Source organism: Neodiprion lecontei, chromosome 1 (assembly GCF_021901455.1).
Source record: "Neodiprion lecontei isolate iyNeoLeco1 chromosome 1, iyNeoLeco1.1, whole genome shotgun sequence".
Taxonomy (NCBI): domain Eukaryota; kingdom Metazoa; phylum Arthropoda; class Insecta; order Hymenoptera; family Diprionidae; genus Neodiprion; species Neodiprion lecontei.
In genome coordinates, this window is record NC_060260.1 from 32,301,917 (window position 1) to 32,317,874 (window position 15,958).

The window sequence follows — 15,958 nt, forward strand, 5'->3', positions numbered from 1 at the left end:
CATGATAATGCCAAACGAACGCCATCTTGTAACATTATGATTACTTAAGAACCGCGAGGTTAAACAGACGTCGAATTGAGTACGTGAAGTCTTCCATTCGAAGTAAATCATGATCTACTGGAAGTGCAGTAGCGTATGCGATGACTTCGAGAAGTCTTTTCAAGTTTCCGACGTGAACGCGACCCTCGCATCGATTTGCTCCTCTCTTTGTAAAGCGAGGAAAAGGATTTCAAGCTGAGACGTAATGGCGGATGGACCGAGCGTTTGACGTTCCTGCCATTGTGTATACCACCCGATTTTCTCCGGTCCATAACAACTCCGCGTGCACCTTGAAACGTCTTTATACCTATAAGACACCGAAGGTCTGTACCGCCACGCGTCGCTGAAAGAATTTTTGACCTTAGGAATCCCGTATGACCTTGAATGGTCCTGCGGAGTGGCGCGTGGCGGTGACGGATGTCTTTAGGGCCGCGTTTCAGAGAACCTGCAGAGTCCTTGCCGCGGAGGAATCTTTGTTCCAGCTTGGCTCCTCGCGATGTATTCATCTCTTCCCTTGAGATCTTCATGCGCCCGAGTCGAAGACCAGAGTCTGGGGCTCCTTCCGTTGGTCTCAAGACTACCGGGCAAGTAGTCGGACGTCTATTATGCCCCCTTGCCTGCTCCAGACTTCGCTGCTGGTGCTGGCTCGAAGCCAGTTTACGAGGCACCAAGGCTTCCATGCGCCACGCGTACAGTTTTACGAGCAACTTGAAGGTGGACCTTGTTTTCACTTCAGGGTCGACCTTCGACAATTCCTGCAATTACTTGCTCCGTGCCGCGATTGATGAGCCGCGGAAAATCAGTGTGTATCCACGTCAATCCTTGGAATTTGCCATTTTCCACTCCTCTGTTAATCCCAATGATTCGTAAATTTTCTATCCCATATTCCCAGATTTTGTATTTTAATTCGAGCAGAAGCAAGGCATCCACCGGTGATATCTATTCTGATCGAAATATCTCACGTAATTCTTATCGGGGTTCCCCAGCACTCTCTTAATTCATTCCACTGAGATCCAGAAATATCAGTGAAAACGTGGAAGGAATCTTTGCACGTATTAGATATCGCAATCGAGATCGATCTGTGAGTGATAATAGTTACAACTCACCGACCACGATTTACAAATTGTCAACGCGATTAATACCATTTCGGTAAACGATAATTGGTTTGACATCTGGTCGATGGCTCACGATTATTTAATTGTACATCGTATACGTGAGCTACGGAAAAGTGACATTCAGTAAATTCATTATGAATGACATAATATTCAGTAGGCTTCGGTATCAGGTTAATTTTCATACTTATAACTGACGACGTGTGTCAATAATGTACGAAGCAGTACGTAGAAGTTATTCGGATGATTCACGGTTTTTTCTTCCTACATGAAAATAAGCATCACCTATTAATTGCTTTTCCCAGTAGACATTGCGCGGCGGGTAAATACACGTAGATCGTATCTATTTGTACTATCACTCAGCCCGGTACTATGAGTTCGTAATTCCAACGATATTAAGTCTCTTTGCTAAACGACCGTGGGGATTTACAAAGAATTTTAGAAGATAAAAAATTCAAGCCGCTTCATGGGGATTTCTGCCTCGCAGAGATTTTTGGAAAAGAAAAGGAAATTGAGAAAATACCTAGCTCGATTACCAGCACCAATCATTCCGTAACGTAGCTATACTATTTTATAAACTTGCCGGTCTCTTTTTCACGTAACATGATTATTGGTCGAGTTTTCCAGAATACAGACAATTCACAGATCGGGCGAAGTGTGGGTGACGCGTAGATTTCGGACGATACTTTTTTTTTATTCCGAATCTTAAAGATAAGTAATGAGCAGTCATCGATAGATCGAGCAATAGGTTATTTCAAATTCTTTGTATCGTGTGAGTGACGCATGAGTATAAGGAGCCATATACGTGATACGTACGTATGCTGACTAAATCTATCTAGTTCTGAATAAAAAAAAATATATATACTCCGGTACGACAGTAGCGAAGAAACGTTTTGGTAGGAGAAAAAAATTAAATTTAACATTACCAGATATGTTCTCCTGCAATTGCCAATGTAAAACCGATTACTCATTTCACGTTTACGCAGAATTTTGATTTGACCGATACGAGTCGTACGTCGACTGCAATCGTCGTACACGTGGTCTCCACGTTTTCATTTCAAGTCGCATTTTTCGAAGAAGAATTCTAGTTGGCCTAATGAACGTCCCGACTATCGAGACACGCCATTATTAGATCCGTTCAATCCTCGGCCTATATGTATAGGTCGAAACCCCGAGGTATTGGCGGATCTAATAATGACGTGTCCTGATAGTCGGGACGTTCATTAGGCCAACTAGAATCCTCGTTTGACAAATGCGACTTGAAATGAAAACTTGGAGACCACGTGTACGACGATTGCAGGTGCAAAATACTTTATCTAATATCAATTGAAGGGGGAATAAGTGGAATTGAAACAAATAATTAAAATTTAATGCGAAGAATACATTGGCCAAATCGCCTGAAGGTGATATTAGCCATTAAAGAAAAAGAAGAAGATAGCAAATATCACGGAAGCATCATAGTTTTTGAAACTCTTGAGGCAACTCAGGAGTAAACTAAGCGTGTCTTGGCACATCCTCTTCGGGGGTAGAGTCATACGGAAGAAGAGAAAGAAGAAGAAGAATTCTAGTTGGAACTTCCTTCGTGAATTTTTTCGCACCACCCGATGAATAATAGTCTATACTCCGTTTGGTTATGTACGGTTCTATTTTCAGGAGGATATTCCTGATTGAAAGGCTTGCATCAGAGATACTTGAGCTTAAGATCGCGAATTAGATAAACAAAAATATTGCTGGCGAAAATTTTCCTTTCCTCGGCTGCACGACGTACGAAAGGAAAATAAGAAATAGAAGAAATTGAAGAGAAAGAAGAGATCAGCTCGTAATTCCTTGGCGTGGGGACGGCAGCGCGAAGCGAAAGACCAAGAGGGCCGCCTCGGCCTTGGGGCCACGCGTCCGCAGCAATGGGAGGTGTTTTATGGGCCCCGTAATGGGCCCGCAATGCCGTCCCTCCGTACTCACGCGTTGCTTAGTTCAGGTTATAGCGAACCCTCGCCTATCCCGTCCAATCCGGATGGAACCAGGTATACCCAAGGGTACGCAGGCGCATTCACCATTGCCATATTCCTCAATGTCGAGGCCCTCGTGATCTATAGGCTTCAACTTTCATATTTACGACCGCATTTTGCGACCGTTTACGATGGTACAATTCCTGTTTTCAAAATTACTTATTTTAATTAAAACTGCCAGCAGCGGGTGGCTCCGAGGTCTTCGGTTTAAGCGTGCCGCCGGTTCCATTCAATCCCGAGGATCCGAGGATCGCCGTTTGCCTACGATATCCTCGGTTACTCCTGCCAGTGTCTATTCGTATCAACTGCAACTGCTATCATGTGACCAAGAAGCTCGCTGCCTCCCCGCACCTTTTTACAGCTTCCGTACTAACGCCAAAAAACGATTTTCCCTCCGGAAATATGCACCTCGGCATATGTAACGGTACGAACTTACATAGGACGAATACAGAAAATCGTGAACGAAAAAATGCACGTTCAAAAAGCTAGGGCTTAGCATTAAGGGTCTTTAATGTCCGCGTGTACGAAGCGGATGGTGAAGTAAACTGGCGTGGTTCGAGGTTAATTAGGCGAGATGTCGTGCAGCGTTTTTCGGTCCTTGGATCTACGTATACTCACGGCAACATCGGAAGATGCAAGCGTGGGTGGTTGAGGAGGTCTGCGGTGTGTCAATCGTCGGCTGGCCGCGAGACCACATGCGATCATGCGTCGGTGTCCGCAACCGCATGGCATGGGCAATGGGCACGCCTGCCACCAGTAACAAACTTTATGCGATTCGGAACGTTCGAAAAAAAATACCGACGATTCTTCTCTCGGTGCTCCCGCTAATGTATTCGATAAATCACACATTCTTTTCAACGAATCAACACCGCCGAACGACCGCCAGCAACTCAATTATTACTCCTTCGTGTGTGGAAGCGTATATCCGCTGGTAAGCCTCTTCATAATGGGCTCGTGTTCTAGAGGTGGTAATTAAACATAGATTTCACCAAGCATAATTCTTCTAACTCAATAACCTGTCTGGTAAATATTACAGACTGGGGAAAAATCGTGGATTCTTCCAATATGCCTATGTTGCATAGTTATTAAACCTTGTCCGCGTCGCGTGTGTGGGTGTATTTCAATTAAATAATGAAATACTACGAGATATTATTACAATGAACAAAAAGTACATGAAAGAAGTGAATATTCATTCGGAATACGTGCACTGACCACCTGAGCAAAGATTTCACAAAATATGTAGAAAATAAAAATCTCTTCCGACAGGCATTTGTTAGCTATTTTCTACTCGCTGTTTCTTGTCCTAATTTTCAGTCTCGTCGAAAGTTGACGAGAGAAACGTATTCTCGAATTTATAGAAAAAGTCGTTTGAACCTTATCGTTGCGAATGAATCCTTCATGAACTTGCTTCAAAAAAATTCTTCATGCAATGAAAGTAATAACATCAGCATAAGGTATATCCAACGGACCGCAGGATCACCTTTCAAAGAAACATTTGCATACCGTTAATTTGACACGTGCGATAAAAATGCTCGAGAATTTAATTTTCCCAAGGTGCGTCCCGTGCCTGAAATCTATGTAATTGCGAAATTGGAGAGTACGTAATCAGGGCGGCTAACCTCAATGGTAAAACGGAAGCCAGCTGATTACGGTTCCCGACGTAGTTCCGATAACCACTTGTCGACGTGCGTGACGGATTCGTGGGTGTGCTGGATCGGCGTAGCGTCACACACGCGGAAAGACGCCCCACGCCTCTCTAATGTCAACTCTGACTCGTTCGGCTTGATTCGGAGAAACGCGACTTGCACGGACATATATAATACCAAGATACTCCGGGTATTCGCGAGCCTTCAAAGCGACGGCTGTAAGGTGGTTACGGGTATAACGATATGTGCATCGATGCAGGTTTGCACAGCGATAAGATTCCTCGGGTTATGGGTGTGTATGGCGCGGCATACCCGTTCCCGGCTTATACCTACGTCCCGGCATTAACGTACATACTTCTAATATGTTCACCGGTATTTCACCGTGTGTCTCCGCGTCTTGTCAATAGGGCTTAACTTGTAGCTACGGCCGGTTGCCCGCCGCTGCCTTCCCGGACTCGCCGAGCGGCGGCCCGACTGATGTGTTATAGTCTAAGGTCTCACTATCGTTTACTGCCCAGGCCCTGAGCTCCAGGTTAAACACGTACACCGTACACAGGCCGTGATACACGGACGTCTGTTGCGGCGAACGCAACGCTGTGTAACCGATTGCGAGTTTGCAAAACGAACGATCCGCGCATTCGCGGAAAGGACAAAGGAGTTGTACCTACATATCTATCTCTGGATGTATTAATACACCGCCGCAGCTGCACCGCGCGCAACATGCATCGAGTTGAGGCCGCGAGCTGCCCGGTGGTCGCCGGTTGAGTATAAACGAAGAAAAATCGCCCCGGATCCGCAGGGGCATAAATATCGATCTTTGTTCTGACGTTTTTTTCTGTCTCACGAGCGTGCGAATGCGGCATTCGAACAAAGATCGGTGAAGAAAATTGGCAAACGTTAATTCTCCCGCGTTTTCAAATTCCGGAAACTCGTCCCGTGCGGACGGAATTTTTACAAGCTTTTCCGACTTCTACGCGGCTTTCCGCGATGCGAATGACACACGTCAAGGTGGCACGTCGGAAGTAGAACGGTTCGGACGGTCGTGCCCATCAGGGTGTCGGAGGGGGATCGAAGGGAGGGGGATAGACGAGATCAAAAGCGCCGCTATCGCACGCCACGTAAGCCGTTTTATATACGCGTCCCATCCTGTGCTCCAGTTCCATGATATATAATGTTGCTTGATATTGGATCGTATAAAATGTGTAAAGTACGAACGACTTTTTGGTCCAAGTAAAAACGTTGCATCGTGGAAGACGGAAATGAGAGCCGGAAAGGACAACGCGACATATATCTATCTACACAACGGATTGTTTTGGCATAGAATTTTTCCGAATGATTTTAGAAAGAAGAAAACGTCACGGTTAAGACTCTTTTTATTTATAGTAACAGATTGATTCTTTTTTCTTGTATTATTCAGAATGCGAAAATATATCATTCTTTCTGTGAATCCGCGTGTACAATAATACTCCAGGCCTCGACCGTTACGCAACAGTATCGATTGACTGCAGAAGTCGATCGTATCGGACGATTTGTTTTGGGAATCTGGTATTGCATCTCTTCGCAGGGTGTACGAAGGGTATGTAAGCCCGAAGCGGTGTTGTGTATCGTTTTACGCTCGTTCCTCCCTCAGTGGGGTCCCTAATTAGTAAACGTCGCTGCTGCAGAGCGTTCGAAGCGCAGTGTGCACGGAGAGAAAGAGTCTATAGTAAATATCACGGATACTTAGAACGGGTCCAGAGTGTGCTGAGCGAGTAGCCGAAGAAATATAAACATCTTCGAAATCGTGACTCACGGGGAGCGAGACGGGATCGTATAATTTGTTATACGTATACGATACCGCGTCGGGTTAGCTTTGGCAAGTCGAGATGAAAGGATCGGAGTGTCAGTTGCCCCGCAGGAAGCGATAATTGTTCGACACGCATGTGGCGCTGCAGCGTATCTCGGGTGGTAAACTCGGCAAAGCATCTCCGCACCAGGGACCTTCGGGAGTATATAAAAGTGGGCCCTGTAACGCAACGGCGTGATACGAGAGCGAGGCATTCGTCACCTAGAGGCGAGTCGCGGAGCGTTAAAATAATCTAAATAACCTCCGCAGCGCCGACTCTTTAACACGCCTCGCAGACACTCAGAGACGAGGATTCCGGAATCTCGAGATCGCGTCGTGGGTGAAAACGCCGCGCGTCGAGCTGCAGGCTTCACAGGGAGGCGTAGTTCTTTATCTGTTGTGAGAGAGTGCGGCTCCCGATGCGTGGCGACTAGGCTCCGGACCCTCTAAGCTGGCACTTTGCTCCACCAGAAGCGGTACCAGCGGATCATCGTGGCCTGCAGCAGCAGAAGCGGCGGGCATCTGTTGCCCGGTTGAGACAAAGCAGATCTTGCGTCCTGCGGCGCTGCTGCGGGGACCGATGGACCCGGCCTCGCCCCTCGGGTAGCCTCCTTAAATCGGGCAATATCTCGACTCGACAGCCTTCGAGTGCCTTCTTTCACCGTTTTTCAATGTTTAGAAAACCCTGAACCTGCGCCGCTGTAGGTCTCCGACGCGGAGGAATTGGGAACATCTGTGTGGCGTGTCGCCTTTTGGGTCCCCTCGGCAATTTTCACCGTTGCATAAGGAAGATCGCTGGATCGAAAGGATCTTTGGCGAACGCGTAGGAGTAACCGATCGTACCGTATAATAAAGGATTGGCTCAATTAAAGCGGTTGCCGCAATTGATTCACGGATTACACAGCTAATCCTGGGTAATCTGGCGTGACAGGGGTAATTAATGATGTATAATCGGGTGTTCGTATTGGTCGTGGAAAGATTTGTAAAAGTAGGTATAATCGATAAGAATATAGTGAGGTGTTTCTGTCACTGCTTGTATACCTGTAACCAATGTTATGCCGATGTGACGCAAATGATACGGTACCACTTAAAATAGCAATCAAATACACGGTAATTAATTTATCAGGTTTACAACCAAGTCACGCTAGAGATATACGTTAGAAACCGACGTCTGCGCGCAAGCATCGAGGAGCACCGCAAGCCTCTTTCAAGGGGTCATACCCAGTCAGGTGGTCGAGAAAAAGCGATTTATCAACAATTTTTCATAAAAAGAAATTTCAATTTGTTGAAATAAAAATTTATATGCCTATTGAGGTAACATTGAACTTTATTCTGGTATTTTTTATTTGTAAAAATATTGATTTTTAAAGCTGCTACAGCCGATCTCCGGAAGCACCTCTAAAAAAAGGGGCCTTATGGAGAGTAAGATATCTCTGGATCGGATCATCCGAAACGAAAAAAATAAAAATGATTTAGTTAATGTAAGGTATTATCTAGTCTTTGATCTAGGGAATAAGCAAAATTTTAATTTTCAACGAATCGGCGGCTTCCGGAGAAAAATATGATTTTCCATCAAGATTTTCGCCTTAATTAGTTTATAAAATGGAAAATATTCATCAGCGAGAAAAAACCTTCGATCAGGGGCTGAAAAATGTATTCATAAAGCCTGTGTCAACATTTTTTCAATATCCCGACTAAGTATGACCCCTTAAACTTGCTGATTCATCGTAGATAACCTGTGTTTAGTCATAGGTATATCGTGTCAAGACTTAGTTGTAAACTTAGCTAGCAACCGATTTTCGGCTGCGAACACAATATTCATTTGAGGATTAACGCAAATCCGAGTAACTCCGCCGCGTGTCGAATCGGTTCAAAACCCAGACACAATGTCTCTCGGATATTATATACGTACGGTTTAAAGCTTAATAACCCTACAGAGAGAAATTCATAACGGTTGACCCAATTTTTCTTCCAGGTATACTGCAAATTTCGGGAGGAATATTCGTCAAATTGAAAAATTGTGCCAGTGGTACGCTTGACCTGCAGGTATACGAAGGAGTGGATCTTATAAAGGTCCCCTCACACCGTGGCGTGATAATTATCGCTTGGGTGTCCTTCCGCAAATTGACACCGTAACAATTGTTTACTGGATTCGATCGGGATGAAGATATATTTTTCCCGACCTTTTATGTTCACATCTTCGGATAATTTGTAGCGTAAGTGGATCTAATCGACACCTTTCCGTGTACGATCTAAACTAATATAGACTATCCTGGCGGAAAAGGCTGGCAGAAAACTGTGTGAACGACTCCTTTAAAGCCGTACTGGATCCCAATAATAATATAACTAGGCATACTGAAGCAATATTTGAAGCAGAGTCGACCCGGAGACCCTGACCGGGTAAAATGGACGGGCTGCCAGGTCGAACGGATGGGTTTTTACATCTTAATCCGCACACAGTACGTACCAACTTTATGTTTATGCGTTTATGTTTATTGTTTTTATGATTGTGCAGTAGCTGCGCGAAGCGAAACGTTAGGTGGTTGTACCTACTGAACTCGAATTCTCAATTTGACTTCCCTGTAGGTACTTTCCTTCTGCATTTTCCGCTGCAGCTGTCATAGAGATAAGGTTTCTTCCTTTCGCTTTAATTTTACCGAGGTACGTTACCTGATATTTCGCCAAGGCTGAACGGAGAGAAGATTTTGAAATTTGTCGAAGTAATTACCGATATTTATTTGACTTGGACAAATATTACGGAACGAGTTTTTTCTTAGTATGAAAAAAAAAGTCGACCGCGGGCCGTACTTTTCCGGCTTCAAAGATCTTCGCTAGAATCCAATGGAAAATATTCAAACCGAATGGTTTTTTTCACCGACAGATTCAACGAATCACTTTCTCTGCTCGTGTCTACGACAATTCTATATTTTGCAATTTCAACGAAGATCGCCACGTCTAATAATGTCCAATATTTATAAAATCGGTTACGAGAAAAACGCGAGAAGAAAAAGTTAAGAGTTTCGAAGAAGCTTACCTGAGCGTTGTAAAAAAAAATAACATTCCAAAATCCCTCCGCGTGCAAATCTCTTCAGTTTTATGGATACAGCATAAATACACCCTTTTAGCCTTGTGTCCTCTTGAGGAACAACAACGGCGTACACCTTCTCTTTGGAAGGGTATAATCAGCATGCAGAAGCAGCCGAGGAGACTGCAGTAAAGAAATATGCATTGAAGTTCCAGCGCGAGGCTTGTGCCAGGTGATTTTCCGCAGTCGGGTCGATTGGCCGACGTCAGTTTTCTCTTTTTTCGTAATTAGAAAGAAGAAAGAGAGAGAGAGAGAAAAAAAAAATAAAAAAACACCGCCACGATACAAAACGTCAGGATGTCCGCGTTTGCCCGTAAAGCAAATTTGACTTTGGTACAGGTAAATTCGAAACCGGGGAAGTATTTCTTTCCTGCGAGGGTCTCGCGTGCCGACTTTACTGCACGCACGTTCATGGCCACGACTGTCATAATATTGAAACCATCAATATTTGACGTGCAAATAATCGCGTCACCTTTCGCTCGCCCAGCTAGAAGTCAGGAAACCCCCGACCTTCGCCCGGCATCCGGCCTGCAAAACTCAACAGCGACGGCCCAGATTCACGATTCCAAAAACATCACCAATTTTCGCACGAGTCAAGAAGCGAAGCGTACAAGAACGCAGAAAACTCGGCCACCCTGATCGTGTGCAGGAACCCTTCGAAAATGAAAGATTTTTAAAAAGTCTGCAGCGGAATCTCGCGCCCACACGAAAAGCACTTGGAAGGGTAGTGGAATGTAATTTACGAACCTCGTCAAGTGGATAACGGAGACGACCAGTCTAGCTGACCATGTTTTCTCCAACATATGCTGATCTTCTCAGGTTCTCGCGATGCCCGGGTGATTAGTGTCAAAATGGTTACTTGCCAGACGAACTGCCGATGGTCGCATAGCACCACCCCGTCACGTTTCAAGAGTTGAATATTCTTGAGTGGTTTATACCATCCTCTGAGCTGTTGCTCTGCGTAGCTCGCTTGTAATATGCATGTGTATAATACGTGTGCGTGTATCCGTGCGTAGTCTGTTTTGCTAGCGTCTCACACCAGCTTCCAATAAATGTCTTGATATTTACCCTAGCGAACACTTTCACGTCATGACAAATTTCCAAACAAGTACATAACTGACGCTTCAATATATTATACATATACCTTTCAGCCCTGGCTATATACGGCAAGATATTCGACACACGACACTCAAGAAAGTATTGCTTCTACGAAAATGAGACTGAGAAGCTCTTTCCCTCTTTAGAAACAAAGTGCCTGTTTTTTTTTTTTCTAAACACTGTAAGTGTATCTATCCTTTGCACTGGAACGAATATTCGAACAGTCGCAGACCGTTTTTCGCCTTTAACGAACTTTTTCATTGCGAAGAAAAAAACATTTGTCCAGCGACAATTATGTCACTAGAGCCAAAGTCTTGTTCTTTGCTTCCGAGCTAGAGTTGGGCTATTAAAATATTACAATTTTGCGAGGATTTCCCGCTAGCTGGGAAATCGAAGGGCAGATTTTGAGGGGTGAAATACGGAGCGGTATCTGTAAGGGCGTATTTTGCGAGGGGGTGTAGAGGGCTGATGGAGCTTGAAACTGAATTATCCTGCCTCCGCCTCTGCCTGAGGCGATCCGGGTTCGTCCGGATGCGCGAGTCGTCTTATCGCAGCATCTGTAATCACCGCTCGTCTTTCAAACGCCAAATATTGTCGTCAAAGTATTAACCCGGGGCCGGGAACCCGAGGACGACCCCTTTGTATTTATATACTTTTCGACGCTGATTATTTTTATTTTTCCCCCTTTCCCTGGCGGCACGAATAGCAACGGTTCAGATGAATCTCCTGCAGACTTTACAAAGGAAGTATGCATGTACTCATTATCGGAAGAGAAACACTCGAAAAAAATTCATTCACAAAACGATAAATAAAACAGCGATATTCATGAATATAATGATTATCCGTAGATCGACTCAAGTGCAATTCGGAGTACGAGGCGCGATGATTAGGTGATCGATATGATATTTTATCGGGCGCTTAGCGGCGACATCTCGACGTTTTTTTTTTTCTTTCTCAAAGACATAGATGAATCAGATATGAATAATCTGAAATAAATTTGAATTTTTCAACGATATTGAACCGGCTATCATCCAAAAGCGTGCTGAATAGGCTCATCAGTTTCATCTGAGTTTATTGAAGAAATTAACCCGCATGCGATTTCGCCAATCGGAATCTGATCAAATTTTAAAAGATTGTAGTCAGCTAATCGTCGCAATTGTACAGATTCGAACCCGATATCTGATCCTTCATCATTCGGCACGAGCTGATTTTCTTGGATAACAAGTTTTATCAACAACTATACTTTACGTTAATCGACCTGTTATTACTAACTGTAAGTATAATTCGAAAAGAATACCTGCAATGAGCTTGCAGCATTGCTTTATAGGTACATAAATCTATTCATGCGACACAGGCACACAGTTTTCTATCGGAACACGGCGTAATATTCGAGTACGAAGAAACCAAGGAGACATTTCGGGCAACTTGCCATTTTGTCAAAACTTCCCGACAAGTTCATCGAGCGTCGAATCGGCTCGTTAGAGCACGTTTCGAAAGCTAAACGTCACGCAACGCTGCTATGCTACAGCCGAGAAGGTGACGTGCTGTCTGTTCGGTCGTAAATTGATAAGAGGTCCACTCTACCGTTTTATACACGTACAAAGTATACGCGGAGCGATAATCACGCCGTGCAACTCCACGCAGGTCGCTCATACAGAGCATATAACCCACGACTGCCATCTACATATTAGGTACGTCTGTTCATGCTTCGTTGGATATAACTGGACATAAAACGTACTGCCATAAGCGCTTACGAGCGCGATTAGCTGCCGTGATAATTCGGCGTCTATTAGGTATACATTGTAATTTTACCGGTTGCCGTTTATACGCCGGAATTATATACTAAAAACCGATCGGGGTGACGGGGGAGAGATAAATCATTATTATGCTTGCGGTGGAATATCGCGCGAACCGCGGACAAACATTATTATTGTTCCCGCACAGTCTGACTCGTCGAATTGTTTTGTTTTTCGGTAGCTCTTGGTCGGAGATGAAGTGACGACTGTTCTCGTTGCGGAGGTGGCGAGAAATTATAAAGGATCGTGTTGCGCGAAGGAGAAGAATGAGATGCACGCATAATATCTATCACGCTGAGCAAGGTCGTTGGAGTATTGTAAGATTAGAGTCACGACGTCATGCAGCGGGGGTCTAAAAAGCTTGTTGGTAAAGCGAGGGGGAAAAAATAACAAGAAAAAAATATGGAGCGAGGAGAGGAAAAGATACCGAGAAAAAGGAAACAATCTCACGCTCCGATTAGACCGATCGAAATCGGATTGTTTTCCCCCGTATTTTTCCTCATTAATTTGTCGCTGATCTGTGCAATTAGTTACGATCGTTTTACAGCTGGCGCTGTATCGCAGAGCCGGGTCTCTGCACGTAGGTTGTTCAATAACAATTTACACGCGCCAGCTCGACAGATCTCTCGCTAGGATCTGTAGATATATGTATAACTAATAAATCGATCAAGCGTCCAGCAGACGCTAATTTGTATGTTACTCGGTTGAAGAGTCGCTCTCGCCGTATCGCCTCGCTACCGTGCGCGATTAACGCTTCGACTACAATTCTAGCATATTTGCTACAATGACGAAACAGCTGTTTCTCAAAATATCTTCTTCGATTTCGATTTGAAAAATCCTGAAATAATTTGAAAAATAGTAACGCACTCTAAAGTAAGTTTTCACTGAATAATTTCATTTGAAAAACTTTATATTTAGGCATGAAAATTGAAAAACTCTATTTTTAAAAAGTGTAATGTTTCAAACATTTTGATCGAGACAAATTTAAAGCGGTTGAGACAAATGATTTTTTTCAACGGGAAAGAGGCTTGGCAGTCAAAGGGTTAATCGATTGAACGGTATCGTTCGACTAGGCGGAAACCCGATGCAGGCCTGGATAATCGGTGGTTGATTTTATTTACGTCCCTGGATTAAGCTTTGTGAAAAACTCGTACTGCCGTGCTTCTAATTGTAAATAGATTACACCTCGAACGTTGGATCTGGATCTACCGTGTTTATGTACCTATACACATCCTATACACAAAAGTCCCATGTGTAATATAATGTGTACATAAGTACCTGGACAGTAGACGGGGAAAAAGGACCTTGGAATATTCGACTTTCTCAGTATTCTTCGCGATAATATTTATAGATAAGCCACGCGACACGCGGTCGAACGATATTCGTATTTATACTTTTGTACTATACCTATAATGTGTATATTCCAAAACTGAGGTGTTTTTATTTTTTCATTGGTAGGTATTACAATAAGCATGTGAGCATTGGATGTACATATGTAAAGGTTGTGTTATTATTTCGATTTTCCAACAATTTTAAACGAAGCGCCCTATATTTCTCGTTTCTTTTTCTATTCAATTGAGATATATAATTATACGTATACCTGCGTTATACATTATACGCATAACAAAGTTTGATGAAAATACTTCAGAAAACGAGGACGAACGATTGAAAATTTCACCTTCATTCCGTACATCGATCGTGACGTTGGAAATTCTGTACAACAACTTATTACTCTGATCAATCAACGATAAAATGATTGTAGTTTTTAGAATCGATACGGTTTTATGGATTGACTGATATTGTATGCTGTTTTTCAAGCTATCGAAAAGATTGCATCTTCTAAAACAATCGTGTTCTTTTGGAAAAAATACGAATCAAATCGAGGATAATGCGCTATCTGTTTCATATACGTATAGTTTATATTATATTAGTTTCGATTTCCAGAAAATAAATGTAGAATCGATTTTTCCTGTACACTCACCAATTTCACTTACAAAATTAGGGATCGATACCTATTTTACACGAAGCTCCCGACTTTTACAGCTCATCGCGCGTATAAAATAAAAACTCTCAACGGCATGAATACGGTATATAGACGTACATTAGGACATGTGTAACCAGACCAGACTCATTATAATCAGCATTCAGTCTGAAGCGAGCCGTGAGGGAGTTTCTCTGATTACGAAGTGCTACCAGCCGACCCCTCTGCATCCTCGAGTAGGTATGCGCGTTATCGGCATATATATATATATACCTATCGGAGAAGCAGCGAGCGGCGAGCTTTTTAGTTTCAAGAAAAAAAAAATTAAAAGAATGAGAGAGAAAGAGTGGAACTGCGCGGGGGAGGGAAGGAGTGGAGAAATAATTGATAGAGGAGAAAGGGAGGAAAAAAAGTAAATCAAGAAACCAGAACTCACTGGCGCTTCTGCCACGCCGTCGTTATCATTGTTTATGGATATTCACCGAGTGTATATGCTTCGTAATGAGAGTAGGTACTGTGAAGTGCCGCTGGTATAATTACAGGGCGAGAGGTGGTGTTTTTTCGACTGCAAGGTACTAATCTGGCTGTCTGTCTATCTACCCCCCTGCCAACCATCGGAGCGGTGGCTTTTTAATCCATTTTCTACCCCGATCTTACCTTCTGCATCCCTCTGGTAGATTCTTGTTCCGCGGGTGCAATTATAGGTACAGCTTCTATTATACAGCTGATTTAAAAAGCAAATATACGCTTTCCTTTTCTTCCGTCCTTCACCTAGCTCCGATTGTGAAGCACTCGCGTGATTCCACTGCATCTGTAGGGTACAACGTTACCTATAAGTAGAGTGTAAAGCGTATCCTCACACGACGATCATTATCACTGCTTCCACATGATAAACGGATTACTTTATATACATGTCTCTAAATACAATTACGGATACAGCATACATCGTCCGTTCGATTAGATAATATAATATAATAGTCGGCAGTAGCCAGTCAATAAAGGTAGAAATCCACAATCGTGAAATCAAATTCGAATTTTCCCTCTCTCAGGCCCAAAAGAAAAATAATAAATAAATCGATTCCGCTGCGCGGTTGTACGATATTAACTTCAAACAAATATCCAAGTGACTGTATTCCGCGCACCGATAACTGCAGCGATTCATGATTTAGAATTTAAAAAGAAAAAAAAAACAATGATTATCTCTGTCTTCACAGGCTGCAGCATAAAAGATTGACATTATATACTGACTCCAGGGTAGATAATAGCTGCGGTAATAATCGGCGAAGATCAGTAAATACCGTGGTCGTCAGCCGCACATATTATTATACACATATACATGTACATGATACGTGTGTATTATATATTCAGCG